At 40.2% G+C, this 16,806-nt stretch overlaps 1 pseudogene across 1 annotated transcript; it reads right to left on the reverse strand.

Annotated features, from left to right (window-relative positions):
- Window positions 1-14,524: 14,524 nt before the first annotated feature.
- Window positions 14,525-15,290, reverse strand: LOC108584091 (annotated as a pseudogene). The gene is made up of 2 exons (XR_001898991.3): window positions 15,169-15,290; window positions 14,525-15,066 (listed from the first exon to the last, which is right to left on the reverse strand). The product of XR_001898991.3 is annotated as an immunoglobulin heavy variable 3-23-like (transcript).
- Window positions 15,291-16,806: the final 1,516 nt, after the last annotated feature.

Below are 16,806 nucleotides of genomic sequence, written 5' to 3' on the forward strand. Positions count from 1 at the left end.
CTAATCGCCTTTTACTGGGGACCACCTCCAACAATGGGAATTATAATCTGTCATAAAATTTGGTTGGGGACACAAATACAAACCATATCAGCTCCCTTTTATTTTTGTTATTGCCTGGTTGCTCTAACTAGGATTTCCAGTGCTATGCTCAATAGGAGTGGTGAGAGACAGCATCCTTGTCTTGCTTCAGTTCTCAGGGGGTTTGAACTTTTGTTCACTCAGTATAATGTTGACTGTGGGTTTGTCATAGATGGCTCTTATAATTTTGAGGTATTTTTTGATACCTAGCTTGTTGAGAGTTTTTATTATGAGTGGATATTGGATCCTATCGAAGCTTTCTCAGCATCTCTTGAGAAAATCATATGGCTTTTGCTTTTATTCTGCTTACATGGTGAATCACAGTTACTGAATTGTGTATGTTGAATGAACCTTGCCTTCCAGGGGTAAAGCCTACTTGACCATGATGTATTACATTTTAAAGTGCTTCTGGATTCCATTTGCTAGTATTTTGTTGAGAACTTTTAGGTCTATGTTCATCAGGAATATTCATATGATATTTTCTTTTTAAATTAAATGTCTTTCTGATTTTGTATCCCAAGAACATACAGTGAAGGAAGGACAGTCTCATCAATAAATGATGTAAAAACTAAAAAAAAATTGTAAAATAAATAAAATTAGACCATCTTTAACACCATATACAAAAATAAATTAAAAGTGAACATAACCTGAAACCATAAACTCACAGTCAACATGGAAAAATCTTTCTGTCATTGATTCAGAAATGATTTATTTGAATCTAATACCAGAAGCATAGGAAAACCGATGTGCAATTATGTATCTGACAAGAAGTTCTATCCAAATGTATAAATAACCCATACAACCCAATAGCAAATATCAAATGACATGATAACAAGGGCAAAACCTGGATAGATTTTTTTTTCAGAGACACACACCCAAAAAACAGAGCATAAAAGTTTCTCAACAGTACTAATTATCAGAGAAATTCAAATCAAAACACAATGAGATATCACCTCACACCAATTAAAATGGCTATTTTTAGCAAGACAAAAGGTACCAAATGTTTGCAAGAATGCGGGGAAAAGGGAATCCTTATATGGTGTGGTAGGATTGGCTGCTCAATAAATTGAAAAATAAAGCTATCATATGATCTGGTGATCCCACTTTTTGTTTTATATTCAAAGGAAATAAAATTTTGATGTCAACCATATTATTTGCAAGATTATTTATAAAAGTATAAATTTGTAAAATAATTTAATGACCTTATATTGATGAATGTATAAAAAATGTGTATACATAAAACTGAATGTTATTCACCTTGGAAAGAAGGCAATTCTGACATTTGCAACTACATGGGTGGGCCTGAAATATGTGCATAAGCCAGATGCAGAAAGACAAAGGCTTCATGACCTCATTTACATGTGGGATCTAAAATATTCAAGCTCTTGAAAGCAGAGAGTAGAATAGCGAGTACCAGACCTGGGAGGAGAGGGAAATCGGGTGATATTGGTCAAAAGGTACACAGTTTCAGTTGTGCAGGGTGAATGAGTTCTGGAGATCTAATGTACAGCAATGTTCCTGTATTTAATACTGTACTGTAAAATAATTTTTGCTAAAAGGGTAGATCTTAGGTGTTCTCATCAGACACATACACTCACACACATAGTACATTAAAAAAAATAAAGTGGTAGCTCTCTGACGTGATGGATACACAAAAATTACCTTGACCATGATGAGCATTTCACAATGTATATCTGATATGGTTTGGATCTGTGTCCTGTCCCAAATCTCACGTTGTATTATAATCCTCAATTGTGAAGGTGGGACCTGGTGTGTGATAACTGGGTCACAGTGTGAGTCTTTCATGAACGGTTTAGAATCAACTCCTTGTAGTGTTCTCACAACAGTGCGTGAGTTGTCACAAGATCTGGTTGTCTAACAGTGTGTAGACACCCCCTTCTACTTCCTGTGGTTTCTGCTCTGGCCATGTGATGTGCCTACTCCCCTTTGTCTTCTGCCATGATTATAACTTTCCTGAGTCTCCCCAGAAGGAGAAGCCACTGCATTTCCTGTATAGCCTGTAGAACTGTGAGCCAATTAAACATCTTTTTTTTTTTTTTCCAAATTATTCAGTCTCAGGTATTTCTTTATAGCAATATGAGAATGGGCCAATACAATTTCAAAACATCAAGCGGTGTACCTGAAACATACACATTATTAAAATATTTCAATTATACCTCAATACCACTGAAAAAAATTAAACTTACTCTTAGAATAAAGAAATACATACTTTATATTTTCTCAATAAAAATGAAGAGAACGTAGGAAAACTTACACTAAAATATGTGTAACAGCTCTGCTTATAACATTCATAAACTGGAAACAAATTTAAAGTCTATTGACAGGAAAATCAATCAAAATGTTGTCATTTACTTACATAATGCGCTGACTCTGATATAAAATCTCTCTGCTTCCGCTCTCTCACTCTCTCTCCATATGTACATGAACATTTTGAGGTTTCATATCAGAGTCACTCCATGAATTGAATAAATGTCAATATGTTGATGTAATTTTATATATTAAATATCATGAATTAACCTCAAAAATAGCAAAGAAATCCCTTACCAATAAAATGTCTATAATGTTTGATTCCATTTATATAAAGTTCAAAGCAGAGAAAAAGAGATCTATAGTCTCAGAAATCAAAATCTTTCCCCATACAGGAGTTGACCGCAGGCACAGAGAAAGATGCATGTTGTGGGGATGGACTTGCTCTTCGGGTTGCCTTAGGTGTTGGAGACAAGGGTATTCACATTTGCCAGAAACTCTCTAGTGACACATTTCAGATCTATGCATTTTTTCTTATGTGTAAATTTTATCTGATAAAAATAAAAAAGTAGAGTAGTTTGAAATTCAGTCAACAGTAAAGTTAATATTAAAACCTCTCCAAAATGTGAACATCGTTGTATGAATTAATAAAATGCATTCAAGTATACCTACTAAAATTAAATCCCAGAAATCAAAAAGATAACGGTAACATCTGAAACTTAATAATTAATAAGCATTTCATAGGGAAGGAAAAAACAGTCAAGACAAGAAGAACATGTATTTTTTCCAATCAAATGCCACTAAATTGTGTATACAATATTGTAACCTGTGTCATTAATGTAAATTACTAATATTTTGTATGATATTACAACTGAGAACAACTTTTAAAAAAAGGATATTTGAGATCACATGAACTAAATTGAATGTATTTTCAATATTGGTCCAACTATTACACCTCTAATAATACCCTGGTTTTGAGTGGGGCTTTGAAAAAAATAATTTTTTTAAGGCAGGTGTTCTGCCTCCCTCAGCCTCCCAACGTGCTGGGATTACAGGCAGGAGCCACACAAATATTTATTAAGCACCTACTTTGTGCCAGGCATTGTGCTAGACACCCTCACTGTGTGCTGTTCCCACACCACAATCATCTGCTCAGAAGTGGCTTGAAAAAGACATTATGTAGCCACACACAAACTGGGGGGCAGTGGGCAGGATCGGGGATGGAGGCGATTCCCAGGCCAGAAAATGCAGCACCAGAAACCTGTTTTCCATTTCTCGGTAAGTCTCCACTAAACAGTTGTTTTAAAGCCTCTCGATGTTGATGGAGAGGAATGTTGTTCTCTCTGCTCCCTCCGGGGTTGGCGCCTGGTGGGCGTTCAAATACTCGGGACTGGATTTACAACAGCCCTTACGAAAAGATATAAACATCCCTGACCTGACTGCGTAAATGTTGAAGAGTAGACCTGGTTCTGGATTCCCAAGTCAGAATCTCCAGTTGTCCACCCTCCACAAGACCAAGAGAAGTGAGAGGAGATTTCTATTGTGGAAAGGAGTGAGTGGGCCCGGCACAACTGGTTTGAACCACGATAAACTGCGCCTGCATCTACAAGCCACAGGGAGCGATCTAAGCCATCTGGTCTCCCACACACGCCTGGGACTCACCGGCGGAGACCTGGGCCTGGGCCATCCCTGGTTGTCAGTGCCCAGCTTGGGAGGCCTGGGCGGAAGTCACGCAAGTCGTGGATCTTCCTGTCCAGCGCTCCAGGAAGCTCTTCACCTGCCTCCACGCCTCCAGGGGCTGTCCGGGATTTGCTCTCCTCAGCGTCTGTCTTTGGGGCAGCTTTGTCTTCCTGGGTTTTGATCCTCTCTCGCGGCCTCCATCTTCTCAGAGACACACTGGCGCTCTGACCTGAGCTGGTGTGAGTTCACTTTGTTTCGAGGTGCCAGCTCTGCCTCCTGTTCTGGGCTTTCGGCCTCCAGCTCCTCCACCCTCCCCTCCTCAGCTCGCGTGTTCTTACTCCCTTCTCTCTGTAGATCTCACGGCCTCTTCCTCTGCTCCGCGCTGGCCGCCGACTCCTGCAGCGCCTTATATTTACAAGGTAAGAAGTAATGTTATGATTTGTGAAGACTGTATGTAATTACTAAGATAATTAAGAAATGATTAAGATAATTATCATTTGTCACCTCAAAAGTCTTATCATTTATTGTGACAACCACATTTGAAATGACCATTATTTAACAGTAGTTAAATGAACAAATATAAATCAATTGATGTAAACAATTAAAAATAAAATCAATAATGAAATATTCTAATGTTTTACATTTAGCTCATCGTTAAGTTTGATTCTTTAGGACATATTTTTAGAATTATTCTATTGTAATGTTTATTATTAATTCCTACACATTATGCGTAGGTCTGTGCATTTATACATTTTTCTTTGTTTTTATTTGTTTATTTTTATTTTTTGAGATGGAATCTTGCTCTGTCGCTCAGGCTGGGATGCAGTGGTGCCATCTTAGGTCACTGCAATCTATGCATTCCAGGTTCAAGTGATTCTCCTGCTTCAGCCTACCAAGTAGCTGGGATTAAAGGCACGTGCCAACACGCCCGGCTAATTTTGGTATTTTTAGTAGAGACAGAGTTTCACCGTGTTGCTCAGGCTGGTCTCGAACTCCTGGCCTCATGTGATCCGCCCACCTAGGCCTTCCAAGGTGCTGAAATTACATGGCTGAGCCACCGCGCCCGGCCTATACATCTTTGTATGATTATAAATTTATGTCCCTATGGCTTTATAGCTGCTGATGTCAGCACATGTTAATAAAATTCTGGAAGAATCGGTGCAAATAATTAGAAATGTTTATTTCATGAAGGTGTATACTTATATATATATATATATATTGTTTTAAAAATTACTAAAGTTTAAATACTAATGATAATAAATTCATAATAAATACAAGTAATAAAACGTCACAGCCTAGAATTCTCCAGAGTCCTACAAACACAAACCTGACTCCTCCAGCTAATGAGAAAGGAAACCTCTCCCTGCACCTGCTCCTGGAACCTGTCCCGTCCTCAGTGGGTCCCAACCAACCCCTGGGGGATCTGCGCGCCCCTGTAGGAAGGTTTGTTTCTGCGCTCACACTGAGTTCCCCTCACTGTGCTTCTGGCACAGTAATACACGGCCGTGTCCTCGGTATTCAGGCTGCTCATTTGCAGACTGGCCATGCTTTTGGAATCAGCTCTTGAGATAGTGAATCTGCCTTTTACAGATGTGGCGTATTCTGTTGTTCCACCATTAGCTTTGTTTCTCATGAAACCTACCCACTCCGGCCCCTTCCCTGGAGCCTGGCGGACCCAGCTCATGTAGTGGTCACTGAAGGTGAATCCACAGGAGAGTCTCAGGGACCCCCCAGGCTGTTGCAAGCCTCCCCCATACGCCACCAGCTGCACCTCACACTGGACACCTGCAAACACAGAGACACCAAGGTCAGAAACTGCCACACATAACCACTGTTTCTGTCACTCATGTCCACTCACACTCATTATCTCTAGTTCTCCATGAATTACCTTTCAAAATAGCTACAAGGAAAACCCAGCTCAGCCCAAATTCCATGCTTAGTGGTCTGTGTTCAGTGCTGATCACCAAGTGGAAACTACTGGGAATCCCAGGCTAGGGCTCCTCTCCCAGACCTGCAGTCAGGGCTGGGCTGGTTTTCATCAGGAGAGGGAGGATGGTATTTGCATGTCTGCTACTATATAGCAAGCACTGGGATGGGACACCTGAGAAGACGGTCCCCAGATGAGATGACTGTCCCTTGCAGGAGTTTGGTGACAATGATGGTATTTGGAAAATATGCTGTCTTATAAAATTATGCTGTGATAAACACTTTGAAATGATCACCCTATTTTATTTTTACATATTTGTGTAAATTATGTTTTATCAGAGCCAATGGTTTCTCCATGTATGCTCAGTATGTGTCTAAGAGCTGATATCTGGGATGGGTAAACCCTAGTATCTGGGCCTGTGCTCCTCGTCACTGGCCCCAATTACTCCCTGAACCAACTCCAGGACAGAGGTGGACGTACCTAGTGTGGTTTGTGGAACCCATTTCCTGTATTGAGAACATGTGTGTTTTTGCTGCATTCTAGCATTCACCTAAAAATATGGTGAGAACCAGGGTTCAGGCAGATAAATTCTTAAGTATTTCTGAAATTTAATGTACATTTTTTCTATCATTCTGTCACTCCTTCTTTGTCTAAGTTTCCATGTGTTCCTTGTAATGAATTTTATAAGTTTTAGTTTGGAGAAAATAAACTTTCACATATATAAAGTGTATAGTTGATAAACATGATGTAACCATCATTGTTATCAAGGTGGACAAGAAAATTCTCAACATTTCCTTTTGTTCTTCTATATTCTTCCTCCTTTTCCCTTTCTTTCTTCTACCCATTTCCCTGACAACTACTGATCTTTACATTGCTGCAGATTCAATTTAATTCATCAGAACTTAAAAAATGAAATATCATAGTATATATTCTTATTTGTTTGGCTTATTTTAGTTAGCATAAATAATTAGATATTTTACCTTGTAGTTATGTATATCAGACATTTACTTATTATAAATGCTGGGTAGTATTCTAGCAAACATTTACCCTAATTTTTTTTTATTAAGCAGCTGAACAATATTTGAATTTTTTTTTATCATTCTGGGTCTTAAAAAATCTACTACTAAGCTTGGAAATGTATATAGAAAATGAATATATTTGTCTTATTTTTTAAACTGCATCAACAATAAGATAAACATGGAAGATGAAACTTTGCAAATTTTCTTTAATACTTTGGGTAATTACAGTTTCAAAACCAACAATAAATCTCAAGTTTAGGGAGAAGTAAGTTCTCGTAGTGATTAACAAAGCCAGGGTTTGAAATTACCTGTGGCAGAGTCTGGAATATGAAATATAGGCTCTTCCAATAAAAAAAAATACAAATGTATATTGGATTGCTTGAAATTGAGTGTGGTGTTTTGTAGTGTGAAATTTTAAGGAACCACATATTAAAAGCTAACTTATCCTCTTGAAACCCTTTCCCCGAAGAAGGGGACAGTCATAAAAATCCTTTCTCGAAGTGTCTGTCTGGGAGAAAAGAAGAGCCTACACTTCTAAAATGTATTCAGATCCAATTCCTTTATTTCCACTACAGAACTAAGAATTTGCTCTGCCAAGGCAAACCATTGAAACCAGAATCCTAGGGACACTGTTTCAGCCCCTCAGAAGTTGAGATGGGAACAGAGGTCCCCACCAAAGGTCCATTGAGAAGCAGCTCCTCTCTCTATATTATGGAATCAGAGCCTTAGTCTGCAGGGCAGGCGGCGGGGCACGGAGGGTGGTGATGGGTGGACAGCACTGGGCTGTGGGAGGGGCGCAGGGGAAGCGGGAGGACTGCGGGGAAGGAGGAGAACACTGAGCCAGCGTAAATGCGGCGGAGGTGAAATGCTGCTTGAGTCGCGGAGCTCGGGGGTCCGTGCGGCTACAGGAATACGGGCCAGAATGGACCCTTCAGACTGTGCCCTTCTGGTGAGGGGTATTAGGTAGTAAAACCTTGAATGCAGCCAGACCAAATGGCCAAAGGAAATTGGTGGTTGTGAGTAATTGTATCACTGTACGGAATTTTAGGCTGGGATATAGTCTCACACAGTGTAAAATCAGCTCAGAAGGCAAGTTATTGCACTTATTAGAGCTTGTAAATTAACTAAAGACCAAGTTAAATACAGATGTTCTACAGTAGCACAGAATCTAAAATGTGCAGGCAGAGGAAGTTTTAAATCTTCTGGGCCAGCCCCATCAAAATAGACAACAAGAAAAGACACTTTTAAATGAACTCCTACATGTTAGAGACCTGACATATGAATTTGAAACCAAATGAAAATAAAGAGAAAAATGAAACACTAGTATGAAAACTGGAATAATGTTCGGGTGCATCATTACATCAAACACTCAATCTTAAGCTGGTGTGTAATATTATCTAAATATGGAAGGCATCGCCGTTGTTCACATCATACAGAATCAATCCCAATCACAATATTCTGGATATGTTGATAACTTGGCATCATTAAATAAAAAATTATAAAACTTTAATAAAATACGGAAACTCTCTTGGCCAAGAGTTGTCCCACTAGCACTATGACATCAGGGTCCCTTCCTCAGGACACATCAGTTACTGCCCTATGACTCGGGAGCTGGAAGATTCATTCATTTAGAAATTTTGTCCTCATTGCTCACCTTTGTGCTATTGCATGCATGTGTTACACAATATTGAAAGTAATTTTTGTATTATACTCCAATCACCAAAAGTTTAATGTTGCCTTTCAAGTCATCTTTTAACAGTATTTTGTGATCTTCAACCACCAAATTGTGTCCATTGAAGAAACCTCAGGAAAAAAATCTACTGTTGAAACATATTGGAATAAATATTATCAGGCACTATTAACCAAAATACTGCAGAAAAAAATTCAGGGAGTATTCTTGGGTTGATATTTTGCAACTAAATAGTCAGTTCAGACCAGATGTGGTAGCTCATGCCTTTAATTCCACTACTTTGAGAAGCAAAACAGAAGAAGGGGAATTATATGAGACTAGGAGTTTGAGACCAGCCTGGGCAACATAGAGAGATCCCATTTCTATGGAAGAACTTTTTAAAAAACTCAGCTGGGTTTGGTGATGCACACCTCTAGTCCTACATAGTCAAGAGGCTGAAACAGAAGGATTGTTACGGCCAGAAGTTCAAGGTAACACTGAACTGCACTCCAACCTGTGTGAAAGAGTAAGACCCTATCTCTAATTGTAATAGTAATAAGCAAGAATTGTACACTATCGTAAGGCTACTCAAATAGAAGATACTAAACTGAGAATCCTCAGAAATCCTCTGGTGCTTCTGATGTTTTGGAGCCGGCATCTCACCTAAGACATTCAGAATAGGCGGATGATCTTAGATAGTGAAAATTCGCCACAAAAGTCATTGAAACACGATGCTTGTCTAATCCCCTGTCCCGTACCTTTCACCTCTTTCTCTTCATTTTCCTCCTACTTTTCGTTATTATTTGCTTATTCTTAAAATCAGTCTTCTCATTTTGTGTAAACCTGGTTGTTGTCCACCCATATTGGACTGATCTTTTTTTTTTTTTTTTTTTTGAGACGGAGTCTCGCTCTGTCACCCAAGCTGGTGATCTCAGCTCACTGCAAGCTCTGCCTCCCGGGTTCACGCCATTCTCCTGCCTCAGCCTCCCATGTAGCTGGGATTACAGGCGCCTGCCATCACGCCTGGCTAATTTTTGTATTTTTAGTAGAGACGGGATTTCACTGTGTTAGCCAGGATGGTCTCGATCTCCTGACCTCGTGATCCGCCCGTCTCGGCCTCCCAAAGTGCTGGGATTACAGGCGTGAGCCACTGCGCCCAGCCTGATCTTTTTTTATTCATGGTTTTTATAGTTTCTACATAGAGTAAGTCATCAGACTATTGTTCTGATGTCTGACTGCTGATAACGCTCATTCCTCCCTCATCTCTTTCCCAAATGAGGTAAATCTAGTCAGGAATCACAGGAATTCCCTATTTGAAGCCATTTGGAGGTTCAAACCCCACAAACTCCTTTCTGTGAGTGAGACCCCTCACTCTGCCTTCACCACCAAGCCACTATAGGATCCCTGAGCCAGTCTCCTTTCTTGCTCGACCAAGCCATTTTGGAAATTCCTGAGAGACCAGCACTACTCTCGGCAGACACTCCAAGAGGTAATTAACCTTTCCATATTCACGTGGGGGAGTGTGTGGCACCCCCAGATATGACATCGATACTGCATTTTAGTTGTGATCTCTTGGCCTATTTATAGTGTCAACTAGAACTGATGCTGTGAGCTTGGTGCCACTGCTCCTAACCACAGGATACACCTGTTCCCTGACCCAACTCCAGAAGAGAGTTGGCATGCCTGGTATGGTTTGTTTACCCCCGTTATGTAATGAAATCATGACATTATTTTGTTGTATTCTAGTGTTTCCCTAGGAATATAGGTAGACTTAGGGTTTATTCATGTGCATATTCTGGAGTCTTTGATTTCTCATATGTATTTAATAAAATATTTAATTCTGTGTTGAGAAATTTAAAATTTATTCAGTTTGATGAGTGAAGTTCTTATGCTATTGTTCTGTGATTTTCTTTTTCTATTCTATATTTCATTCATCTCTAACTCATTTTCTACCATATTATATGTGTTTAAATTTGTAATAGTTTAATGAGGTGAAAATAGCAAATAGTGGGCCTCCCATAATGTGTACAATTTGAAAAATAGTGACATAACCATCACCTTTCTCAACATAGAAAAAACCCGACTATGCTCAACATTTCCTTTTGTTTTCCTATAATTCCTGCTTCCTAACCTCCCCTTCTCACACCATGTCCAGAGTCAACTACTGGTTTTATTTCTGTAACATTAGATTAGCTTTCATTTCATAGAATTTATAAAAGTTGAATAGTATGTATGGACTTGTATGTGTTTGTCTTATTTTACTCATCATACATACTTGTGAATTTACCCTTACTTTTGAGTGTAGTCAGCAGTACCTTATTGTAACAATAGGTGTTTTTTTTCCGGTCAATGAATTTACCACAATGTGTTTATTAAGCTGCTGATTGATATTTGGATTGCTTTCAGTATCTGGCTATTATTTTTTTTAAAAAGTACTATTATCTTAGAAAAGTACATAGCTGAGAAACACAACGTTCTTATTCTTAGAACAGCAGGTAAGCTGGAAAAACTGCACTTTAATCAATGGTTTTCAGCACATCAGGCAATCGAAGTTGTAGAATTGTGTGTGTGTGTGAGATTGTGACTGAGAGAGTAGGAGAGAAGAAGGCAGAAAGAAGAGAAAGAGATTGTACATAACTGACCATAATTTATGAGGTGCTCAAATAAGTACAGGGACTCAGAGTCTTAAGGGAAAAGGTCCACGTAAGATGGAGAAGACGACTTGATGCACCTACATATGGTTATATAGTTATATAAATGCCACTTTCTAATAATATAAAGAATCACATACATGAGAATAAACTGGGTGTCCAGTGGTGAAATATGATGGTGATGCCAAATCCCATCTACAGCACCTTTTCCCCCTAATTGCACCTGCCTTGATGTGTGTCCTGAGCGCCCCCTGGTGTCAGGAGCGTCTCCTGTTGCTCCTGAGCGCCCCTGCAGGGAGATTTGCGTCTGAACTCACAATGATTTCCCCTCACTGTGTTTTATTTTATAAAAATTAATGGCTGTGTACTCGTTGTTCAGGTAGCTCAGCTGTAGGAAAAACTGGTTTTTTGCATGTGGATTTGGAGATGGTACCTGGACTCCTCTTGAGGAGTGGGTTAGGTTGTGCACTCCATCATGAGCTGTGCACCTGATCCAGTCCGGTTTCTTCCCTGTGGGCTGATGGATCCAGATCCAGCAGGAAGCACTGGTTGTGATGGAGAATACAGAGATGGCACAGATGAGGGAGAGGGTCTGTGAGGGCTTCACAAGTCCAAGAGGGCACTGAGAAACACAGTTGTCGGCATGCACAGGTTCTGAACAGCACGTTGAAATTCACAAAATATGCACATTTTGATACATAAATAAAAACAGGACTGTATTGGCAATAATATATAGAAAGAGCTCAGAAATAAACTGATATATCGATGGCAAACTGATTTTCAGCATGACAACCAACAATATACAATGGATAAATCATAGTCTCTAAGAGAGGGTTAGAAAAACTGGATCTACACATGCAAAGAATGAAGAATTTTAGTTTACAGTAAACACAAAAAATCAACTCTAAATGGGATATGCAGTTAAATGTATGGCTTTCAATTGCAAAATTTCCCTACCCAGAAAATAATATTAAGAATGATTTCCTGTATTTTGAATTAAAGTCACAGACAACAAAAGCAGAATTGAACAAGTGAAACTACATCACAACAAAAAGATACTGGCAAAGCGTGGAAAAAATTCCAACAGACAGAATGGGAGAATATAATTTCAAGTCATACATCTGAAAAAGTGTTAATATCCACAATATACATGCAACTTCTACACCTCATTATCAAAATCATAATCGTCTGATTGTAAAATGGTCAGTTTTACATCTTAAAAAAATGAAGAACATAGATCTCATGTTAAAGATTCTTCCCTCTGGGTAATGGAAAGTTTTATGGTACACTCGGTTAGGGTAGACTTTGTAGTTATTCAATCCAAAATTAATATATGTAGGGTTAGCAGGGCGTGGTGGTTCACATCTGTAATCCCAGCACTTTGAAAGGCTGTGTTGGGTGGATCCCCTGAGGTCAGGAGTTTGAGACCAGCCTGACCAATATGGTGAAACTCTGTCTCCACTAAAAATACAAAAATTAGCCAGATGCGGTGGCCTGTGCCTGTAGTCCCTGCTACTTGGGAGGCTGAGGCAGGAGAATTGCTTGAACTCGGGAGGCAGAGGTTGCAATAAGCTGAGATCATGCCATTATACTCCAGCCTGGGTGACAGAGTGAGACTCCATCTCAAATATATATATATATACACACACACACACACACACATATGTATATATATTTCTACACCCATATGTGTGTGTGTGTGTATATATATATATATGGTTCTAACTCTGGAGGCTGAGACAGGAGAATTGCTTGAACACCGGAGGTGGAGGTTGCAATGAGCTGAGATCGTGCAATTGAACTCTAACCTGGGCGACAGAGTGAGACTCCGTCTCAAATATAAACAGATATATATATGGGTCTGAATTTACTTAATATATGTTATTAAAACTGTCATCAGTTGACTCTAGGTTAGGTAGATTGTCAATGATAAAATGAGTGGGCTAGATTCCATCAGAGCAGAACTGGATACAATTAAATGCCATGGTAATTCAGCAGCTTCACCTCTCTCTGGGACTTTCAGCCTGCACTTCTTGATAGATGATCTTCTGGACATTGGATATTCCTAGACATCTCCAAAATCTGTCATCCTCTACGCCTCACAGAAATGTGGCATGTCCCCCTGTAGTTTGTCAACCCTGAATAACAAAGAGATTATAAAATGTAATAATATTTATTCTAGGATGTGTATTGCATTTGAAATATGTATGGGTACATTCAGGTTGGTAAAGGAAGATAAAGAATGAAGGAAAAATAAGGAGAGTTAATCAGCTGTTTTGAGACAATTATCCTGGACTAGAAGGATCAGTAACAGAGGTGACATCGGTGTGAGGTTGAACAAGCAGTTGCTGGGCAGATATACTTGGAGACATAATTCTTTTAAGGTTGTGATGGCTTTTTTGCAAGGTTGTGGCGGTGCAGAGTCTATGATAGTTCTTGTTATCAGGAACATGTGCATTAGAACCCTCCTTCATGGCCTTCCCCAGATTCATTCATTAGGATTTTAACACAAGTGGCTCCATCTTGATTCTAATAAATTTCCCAAGCTCTTTCTAACACTACTTCTGAAGCAGATGACTCTGACGGCTTGAACAGGGTTAATTCTACATCCACATCCCATTTGATAAAATAAATTTATCCCCTTCACTGTTAATGGCCAATTGCATTCCCACATGAGTCTATACACAACACAGTGGAGGGTCCTGAAAAAATGGGGAGGGAAGGAAGTCCCATCAGCCTCTCCTACGTGGCTGCAGCAGCCACAGGCTGAGCCCCACCTGAGCTCCAAGAAAATGCCTTGAACCCTGGAAGGTAGACTACAGAGGTCATCTGTTTCTTTTTCAGGAAGCAGGAAAAGCAAATAAAAAGGGAGAACAAACACTCCAAAAAAAGAACATGGATTGGGAACAAAAGGAGCACCAGGTCAGTGCTGATACTGATTGGCTTTAGTGTCAGGAGAAGGGTCAGACGAGAAACCTGTGAGCTTCTACATGACACTGACCCTGGCCCAGCCTCTCTATTGGCTGTGATCAGAATCCCAAAGACTGTTCTAGTCCTGGAATCTCCCTGAGGTTTCTGTCGTGGGTCTGATTGGAGAAGACTCACCAGGCACCGCTCACTTTCCTCAGGACTCTGATCTTGGTGGCCATGGTTGAGGCCTTTTCATCTCTGTAAACATCAATCTGCATTTGGTGCATGTGAGAATAGGTCCTCATATTAAAATGATATTTTAAAAAATATGTAGAGATGACATTAGGAAGCACAGAATTCTAAACTTAGAGAGGTTCACTGGAGAAACCGTGAGGAGAAGACGAGGTCCCACATCCTGACAGGAAATCAGCCTCTATAGCACCGGCCTCTGGGTTGACTCTGATCAGTGCGTCCTGAGCACCCCCTGCCACTGATTTCGCCTGAACGTTTCTGCAGGGAGGTTTGTGTCTGGGCTCACACTGACTTCCCCTCACTGTGTCTCTCGCACAGTAATAGACAGCTGTGTCCTCGGCTCTCGGGCTGTTCATTTGCAGATACAGCGTGTTCTTGGCGTTGTCTCTGGAGATGGTGAATCGGCCCTTGACAGAGTCTGGGTAGTATGTGCTACTACTGCTACCACTAATACTTGAGACCCACTCCAGCCCCTTCCCTGGAGCCTGGCGGACCAGAACATCCAGTAGTTACTGAAGGTGAATCCAGAGATTGCAGAGGAGAGCCTCAGGGACCCGCCAGGCTGGACCAAGCCTCCCCCAGACTCCACCAGCTTCACCTCACACTGGACACCTGCAAACAAAAAGAAACCCTGGTCAGAAACTGCCACACATATCCAGTTTATCTCACTCTGATTCACTCACACTCAACTTTTTCTATTTCTCTATGTATTACCTTTTAAAATAGCAACAAGAAAAACCCAGCTCAGCCATGGCTCCATGGTGAGTCCTGTGTGTTCAGTCCTGATCACCAAATGAAAACACCTGAAAATGCCAGGTCTGGGCCTCCTCTCCCAGAGTTGCAGGGTCAGGGCTGGGCTGGTTTTCATCAGCAGAGGGAGGGCTCTATTTGCATGTCTCCTACTATTTAGCAAGCTCTGGGGTGAGAGGCCTGAGGAGAGAGTGGGGCTCAGAGCATGTGAGAGTGTCCTGGGGGAGATATTTGATATTGATAGCATTTTGGAAATTGTGGTTACTTATTGAAAGTTTGTTCTGTGATAAAATATTAAAACCTATAAAACTTACAATTTTGTAATTTCTATTTTAAAACAGTGGTATTGAGGTACAATCAGTCTACATAAACTGTGTATATTTAGAGTTAGCACCAATCATCTTTTATTTTTACATATGTAGAGGAAACATGGTATGTGGTATCAATGCCATTTCCATGTTACAGATGAAAAATTACCAACAAAAGCACAGATGGGTGGTACAGTGTCCCCAGACCTCACATTTGGTCAGAGTGAGCCTGAGTATCTGGGCCTGTGCTTCTCACCACTGGACCTGACTGCTCCCTGAACCAAGCCCAGTACACAGGGGTCGCAGCTAGTGAGGTTTGCAGAACCTCTTCTCTGTAATGAGAACACGGTGTGATGTGTATGCACTGTTGTGATTACCTAATAATTGTAAAGAAAAGCACATTTCCTACAGTTTCATTTTCTTGGGTGTCACGCATTTTCTCATGTTAGCATCTATCTTTCCATCAATGTTTATTGAACAAATTATCCACTTATTTGCAATAGTCTTATTGAGGCATTATTGCTGTGTAATAAGTATTGCTTAATTAATGTGTGCATTTTAATAAGCTCTGAAGCCGAGCATGGTCTTACATACCAGTAGTCCCAGCTACGTACGGCAGCGGGAGGAGGACTGCTGGAGACCCAGGGTCTGAGGCTGCAGAGAGCTATATGATCTCACCACTGAGCTCCAGCCTGGGTGACAAAGCAAGATCATGTCTCCAAAGGAAAAAAATGCAATTTCAAATGTGCTCACCTGTACTTCCCAAATAACAAGATAACGGTCAAGATAACAATGCATCACACTTAAAAGTTTCCCTGGGTTCCTCCAATTCCTGCCTCCCAGTCATTTTTCTCTCACCGTACTGAGTCAGTCCCTCATGTTTGTTACTTCAGATCTATTTTTCAGGATTTGGTTAAAGTGAAATCTTACAGTTTCTATTTCATTTGTGTGGCTTCTTGTTCAGCATAATTACTTGCGAGTCAGTAATTTGGTTGTGTATGAAGAATGTGTTCATTGTAATGAGGAACAGAATTCCAGTTAATGAGTGCACCCCTGCTATTTATAAAGCTCCTTAACATTTTTGTTACTTCCAGTTCCTGAGTGTTACAAATAAAGCTTCTACTCAGCCTGGAGATGCAGGCATCCCAGAAAACATTGTATTATTTTTACAACTAACCTTACTGAGCTGGAAATTAGCACATTTTCTTTAAAACATCAGATTATTGATGTTAGAGGACAAACAAGGGACCTTACATCTTGTGAAACTCAGTGACCTGCAGGAACAAACAGGAAG

Source organism: Papio anubis, chromosome 7, assembly GCF_008728515.1.
Source record: "Papio anubis isolate 15944 chromosome 7, Panubis1.0, whole genome shotgun sequence".
Taxonomy (NCBI): domain Eukaryota; kingdom Metazoa; phylum Chordata; class Mammalia; order Primates; family Cercopithecidae; genus Papio; species Papio anubis.